A 7412-nucleotide genomic window follows, 5' to 3' on the forward strand; every position below is an offset into this window, starting at 1 on the left:
GGGGACGAGGAAGGTGCGACGTACCCAGACGGGACGGGAGCAGAGGGACGGCACTTGCGCTCACCAGGGCACAGCACGGAGGATCCCCACGACTTTGGGACAATGCAGTTCCCTTCCCTCCGGTCCTGCCCTGAGCAGCTCAGCATTGAGGCAACCTACAGGCAAAAGGAAAAACAAACAAACAAAAAAAACCCAACAAAAAAGAAGTTGGGAAAAAGAATCTGAAGCTTGAAGAAACAAATGAAATCTCATCATTTATCCCCAGTGGTCAGTGGCACAGATAACATTTTTCAAAGTGTAATTGCAGTCAATTGTACTTTCCCCCCAGTGCCCGTCAGCTCATCTTAGCTGGTGTGATAAATGTTAGCTTTTAAGCAAGAATGGATTGATTATTAATAGCTTAGATACCAGTTACAGGAACTGCAATAAAACTAGATTTTAATTTCCCTCTCTATTAAGGAATCTCATGTTTCATTCAACCTAGAGAGAAAATAGGGGGTTTTGCGAAGATATTAGATTTACTGCTACTATAAGAGATCATTGATGCACCGAACTCTGGGTTATATTTGACCAGTTTTTCAACAAAAGGCAACCTGGTGGGTCGCCGAGTCTGCCCTGCGCCTGGCTCGGCCCTCCCTGGTGGAAAGGGGCTGGGAGGGGATGCTCTGACCAGTGTTAAGGCATTACCTTTAAAAAACTCTGATGCTTCAGGTGAGCAGCCCTCTCCTGTGCCGGGAGAGCTCGCTGCTGGGGTGGGAGGACGCAGCACCCCGGGGTGCCCCGTGTCCATCTCCTCTCCCCATCCCGGCTAGCGCTCAGGACCCCAAAACTCCCTGGCACCGGCGAGCAGAGGGGTTTTGCAGCTCCAGCGTCTTCGATGGCAGCAGAGCCCGGCGCCAGCTCCTGATCCGCTCTAACCTCCCTCCCGTGCGCTCCTGCTCACCATTAAAACAAAAATCCCTGCAGAAAATCACTTAATCAGGGTAGGGATGTTTCGGCTGTGATTTGTGTCTAAATCAGGAGAAAAAGCATAAAAGCTGCCTTGACTGAAGAACATAGTTGTGCATTTTAATCTCTTATAACTTACTTTTATGATGTAATTCTGAATTATGTTATTGCATTTGTATTTAGAGAGCACACCAGATGGTGCATGCAGTAACACTTTAAATTAGGGTTTCCCAAATACACATTAAATTTAGATTTAATAAGACAGTTATCACATGGGAATTAAATACCAATTGATTATTTATAAAATATCACAGCTCAGCAAAGTGTGCACCGCAGATGACGCAGGGGAAACGCACCTTTCAGGAGTGACTGGGGGTCCTGCCCCAGCTCTTGGGGGCACCGATGGCCACTGGTCTCCCTGGCTCCTTGCCACCTTGTCGGCCTCCTTGGCACCTTTTTCGGCAGCAGAGGATGGACACGAAGGGAGGGACACTGCCATCCTCCCCCCAGCCAGGCCAGCACCTCAGCGTGCTGCCTATCCCAAGTGGCACCCAAATTGGAGCAGTGACTCCCAGTCCGGCAGCTGGAGGGGGACCGCGGCTCGGCTGATGGCTGTTTCAGACCAGCATCACCTCCGGGTACAGAAAATCATGCCCTCGAAGGCACCTCCAGCCACATAAATCTGTGCACGTCCCCTTCGGCCGTGCACGTCCAGCCATGCCGGTCGCCCGCGGCCCCGCACCTACACCGAGCTGTGCACATCGCTTTTGGGCAGGGAGGTGCCGCTGGCAGACCCCAACGGGCTCGTCCCCTGCGGAGGGTGCCGGTGGCAGGGGGGGGTCCCCAGGGACGTGGGGCAGCTCTGCCCGGGGGTGCTCCGGTGCAGGGAGCCAGCCCCGTCTCCGTGCCGGGCAGCAATCACAGCTCAGTCACTGCCCGAGTGGCTCCATTCCGTGAAAACAGTTAAGATCCTTTGCTGCCACTGATTTATTTTTTTTTATTATTATTATTATTCAGAACTGCAATATGCTGCTCATATACTCTGGGTAATTTACTTTTCTAATCAAATTGATTTCCATTCAAATGAATTCTCTTGTCCGTCTCTATTCCAGTAATGTTATTTTAAGCATAAGCTGTGTCTTGGTACAAATGTATAATCAAACGGGTAGATGCAGAGGGCATTGTGGTACTTTATGGTGAATCAAATAGAAGTGAAATTATAGAAGCTTTTAGGCGCAATAATTTATGTATTGTAACTTCTGGTTGGGCCCAGCAAGTGAGATTACATACCCCTCCTGGATTTATCTGTCGTCTTGGTTTGTGGCTCAGCATTTCTTTCCTTTTTTTTTTTTCTTTTTGTCCTTGCGTTGAATTAGACTGATCTAATTCCTCTCCCCAGAGGGAGCAGAGGCCCAGGGGTCGAGGGCTGGGTGAGGGCTGCCGGCCCCGTGGGACCCTGCCCGAACCCAGCAAGGACTGGACCCCACCACCGAGGATTTGGGGTACCACCCCGCTGTCGTTGCCCCCATCCCAGCCCCAGCGCAGACAGCATCCCCTGGGGCCAAAAATCAAGTGCCTGCCTCACTTAGCCATCCTCCTGCAACACATCCCTCCGTTAGCTGCTCGGGGAGCGGCCACACGTTAATTATCTGCACGCCGGTGGCAGCTTTCCTGCAGGAACATGTTAATTGCTGCCGTGCCACCGCCACCATCGCTGGCTGTCACCATCCTGGTGCGACCCTGAGGATGAGGCCAGCCGCCATGCTTGCACTCCGACCCATCCCTGCCACCTCACACCACTCCTTCACCAAACCTGGGGCATAATCATTACTATTTTTATTATTACTCTCAAGCTATCCTACAATAACACTCCAAAGACCCTGCCTGCAGCCCTGCTTGCTGGGGCTGATTTATGTGCCAGTGGCAATCTTAATTCAGCGCCGGTGCACCCAAGTCAGCGCCGCAGAGCAAGGCGGGCACGGCGGCGTGCGTCAGGAATGATGCAGTTCCTACCCTTCACCCTTTATTTGTATTTTCTGTCCTGCACGATATATATCAGCCATCGCCAGCGCTGGAGTGCCGCTCCACAGTCTATTATAAAATGGCTTGGTGCAAAAGATGCATATAAATAAGAGAAGCCATGAAGTGTTCCTCAGCCGCTGGTGCAGGGAGCGCTCGTGGCCGTGATTTATAGCATCTGCTCGATGGGCCTCCCTGACATAAATCTCACACTTCATTCACATGTACGGAGTTAGGGAGAGGGAGCGGCGGCACCCCCAGCACCCGTGGGCGCACACCCTCTCTGCTCTTCCCCCCCGCCAGCAATCTCAGGGAAGGGGAGGCGAGCCGGGATGGATCCAGCTGTACCTGGTGTCTCGGCTCTGGCCAGGTGCAGCTCTTGCTCTCTCCTCTTTCCCACAGGGTCGAGAGCAGGGAAAGTGCCAGGCTCACATGGGAGCTCAGTGCTGGTGGAGCAGCGTGGTGCTGGGACACCGCAGCTCCCGGTGTCCGCTGGCTGCCTGCCGGCATCTCCCAGCTGCAAAGGCAAGGACCAATGCCTTCTGCAATGGCCAACACCATCTGCAATGGCCAACACCATCCGCAATGACCAACACCGTCTGCAATGGCCAATGCGATCTGCAATGACCAACGCTGTCTGCAATGGCCAACACCATCTGCAATGGCCAACACCATCCGCAATGACCAACACCATCTGCCACGACCAACACCGTCTGCAATAGCCAATGCCGTCTGCAATAGCCAATGCCATCTGCCACGACCAACACCGCCTGCAATGGGCAATGCCTTTTGCACCAGCCAACATGGGTATGTCTGCCTGGGGCCATGCTGTTCCCTGGCCCTCCTGCACGTGGTTCCGGGCAGCTGTCTTCCAGAGCCTCCTGCTTTCCCTTATCTACAGCTCACATTTCGTGATCCTTCCAGGCACCTGGAAGCAAGTTCCTGGCCCTTTTGGCTCGGCCATGTTTGGTTCCAACCGGGCAGCCTCACCTCCTCCACTGCGGTGGGTGACGAGCTCCCCTTCGCCCTCCTGGGGTGGTACGTCATCAGGAGCTGGTGCAGAGCAGAGCTGGAAAAGATAAACTATAAAAAAGCCCCCAAAAGCAGCCTAAATCTGCAGCCCAGCAGGGACTGCAGCAAGCGGAACAGCTTTTAGTCAATTTGGGCATTTTTTCCTGGAGAAGGAGGGAGCTGCTGGGCACTGTGAGACACCTGGATGTATTTTCCCCCCAGCCACGCAGGGTGGAGCGGTGTCCCTGCTGTCCCCGGGCTGGTGGTCCCCGACCCCAGCACCTACCTGGCTGTGTCCCTGGGGGCCCATGGTGGGGACAATCTGCTCCCAGAACAGCCCTGTAACACCCCGGGGACCAAAAACCAGCAGGGGCGGAGGCGAAGAGCCAAATTCAGAGAGTTTAGGTGGGTGCAGCGCTCCTGCGTCTCTCCCTCCAGAGCAGATCCCAAGAAAATGAAGACGGCTCGAGCCTTTAAAACGCAGGGCTGCCTCCCAGAAATCAGCTGGGACCCAATACAGCATCAACCGATCCTCATTGTTTAATGCCCCAGGGAGAAGCGCACCCACGGGTGCACCCGTCGCCCTGCGGCTCAGCCTCCTCCCTCTCACCCGGAGGGTGCTGCCGAAATCACGGTCCCGCGCCGGGCAGAGGGAGACCGGCCGTTTTATAATAATAGCAATAAAAATAATAACATTAACGTAAAGAGGAAATCTTTCTCCATCTGCCCCGCGTCTGCTCCACCGGTTTCCCCGCGCGCCTCTTGGCTGCCGCAATGCGAGGCACGTTACAGCGCGGTCCTGCCCCCCCACCCCCCCGCACACTTTCCCTCTGCACATTTCTACAGCAATGTCATTTACTTGGTTAAATAACTCATTTATCTTTTTATACTCTCTGCAGATCATAATACACCCACTCTGACAATACCGCACACCAAAGACCTAATTTTAGAAATGGTGTTTATAAGTAATCAGTTTGAAATATTGGAGCAGTCGTATGATGGTTTTTTTTCTGAAATACTGACGTTTGCAAGAAAGCTGCTCATAAGGAAAATTCTGATTATAACAACTCATTTAGAATAAATCAGTTTGAAATGGTTTATATAACACGGCGGTATGTGCTGTACATGAGCATCCAAGTTTCTGTGTTTTTCCTTTCAGTAAGATGAGATTAAATGAACCCCCAAATGCAAGTGGTTTTGGGCACTTTTTTTTTTGCTAAGCAGAGGAAATGCAGCTTCTCAGCAATTTTATGGCCAATTGGGTTGGGGAAAAAAAAAGAAAGACAAAAATTATGGAGAGCAGAATTACCACCCCAACAGCCCACCCCACTCCTGCTCGCCCCGACACCCCCAGCCCTCCCTTCCAGCTGGGGGGGGTCCCTTGCACCCCACTCCACCCACCCTGCAAGGGCATCTCAGGCTCTTTGGCTTTGCCGGGGGCTTTGCAATCCTTTTCCCCCCCTCCCCGTCCCAAAACTAACACCAGCCCCTGCAACAACCCCATCCCTGGGCAAAGCCGGAGCCAAGAGCCCCTGGGCAGGTACAGCCTCACCGCCGGAGCATTTTCCCCATCCATGCCGGTACCTTGCCCCCCCCAGCCCCGGCAGCAGGGATGGCGTACGCAGCCACCGACGCCGCATCTCACGGAGCATCCTCACCCGCTGCCCGAGGCCTGGCAAACTCATCACACGTCTCCACGGGCTGGGGGCTGACTCCCACCGTGGAAGCAGAACCGCCCAGCCGGGGCGCAGGGCAGCCGCCCCTGCAGCGGTCATTTATCTGCCCCTATTTTCGGAGCCCAATTAAGGTTTTCCCTTGACGATCAGGCAGAAGGCGCTCGGCGGAGCGGGGAAGCGGCAGGTTTTGGCTGACGCTGCATCCTCCGACCTCGGCCCCGGTCTCGGGCATAAGCGCCTGAGCGCCGCTTCGGGGGGCTGCGAATTAAATTTTAAAAAATAATAATAAATAAAGCAAGCGTGATAGGGAGGGAGCGTGTGATGTGTCCAGGAAAGAAAGCCAGAAGATGCCCAAAGCCAGCTCAGGTGAGGTGTGGGGGGAGACCCCAGGGCAGGGAACTCCAAAAACCCCCAAATTTGGGTAGAAGTATGCCACGGGCCAAGGCTGGGGTTCGTGTCAGCTCAAAGTGGAGCCCGGCCCCTCGGGGCAGCACGGGACCCTGGAACCCCTTCAGCCCACTTCTGATTAACAACATCCACCACCCAGAAAGAAAGAAACCAGAGCAAAAAAAAAAAAGCTTTTAATTGTAATTTACTTTATTATTTTGTAAATGTGAATTTTACAAAGCGTTTTACAATTAATGATCACATTGGGGTTTTTTTTTTAAATGGATTTTTCATCATATGAAAACAGCTATGAGCACAGTTCCAACTCGGGGGTCTTAATCTTTTCTCTTTTTTTTTTTTAGTTACTGATATATCGTGTCAGCCATGGCTACAAAATAACAGTCTTAACTATACAGAGTAAGAGCACATAAATACTAGTGAATAATGCACGATAAAAAAAAAAAAAAAAAAAAAAAAAAAGCTAGCATCGTTCGTGGCTGAGACAGTTGAGGAACATAATTCAGTGGTACTGTGAGATTTCCGTACAGCACAGAAAGTATTTTTAACAGTCATGAATTACAGTACTACTTAATACCCTATGAAGACGCTTTAAAAACAACCTTGTACTTTAAGTCCTTTTTTTCCCAAACATTCTGTCCAAAGGATTAATGTTCTATTTGAATCAAGTGCCATCCAAATGTTCAAGTCAAAAATATTTATACATTTATACTCAGTTGTTTTTTTTTTTTTATTTATTTATTATTTCTTTCTTTTTTTTTTTGTCTGCTAAAAATAGTATTGCAAGTTTTGGCTTTTTACCTTGACATAAAAATCACAATTTCGTGTGCAAAACGCTTAAACAGTGGAAGAAACTCATCGGAGGAGTTGAGGGGTTTCCAATGTGAGTGCGTTAGACGTCAGCCCCCCCGGGCGAGCGGGGCTGGGGAGCTCCCCGCTCGCTTCCCTCCCACCCCGCGCGCTCGGGGCTCGCTGGCGGCGCGACCGATTCGGACAGCAGGAACAGTTTGAACAGCAGTTGAAGCCCGAGGTGGCTGTGGACTGGCAATGGGGTGGTGGGGATTGACTGCCGGGGGAGGCGGCGGGGGGGCTCGTCCCGGATTTTCCCGTTGGCCCTTCTCCATTGGCGGCGAGCTATTTCCAGAAAAACAAGCGATCCACGAGCGAAAAACCCGGCGGCAAAGGGCTGAGGGGAGGCGGCGGCCCCCCGCGTAACGCCACGGCTAGGACGCTCCCTCCAACGCTGGTCAAGCCGTGGGCAATTCCAGTTTTGGGGGGGCCGCGTGGGGTCGAGCCCCTCGCCCGGCCGCAGGAGGGGAGCCCCGGTGCGCGGCACCCACGGCCGGGCTCCCC

The sequence above is a fragment of the Haliaeetus leucocephalus genome, unplaced genomic scaffold (assembly GCF_000737465.1).
Source record: "Haliaeetus leucocephalus isolate CR32 unplaced genomic scaffold, Haliaeetus_leucocephalus-4.0 Scaffold306, whole genome shotgun sequence".
Taxonomy (NCBI): domain Eukaryota; kingdom Metazoa; phylum Chordata; class Aves; order Accipitriformes; family Accipitridae; genus Haliaeetus; species Haliaeetus leucocephalus.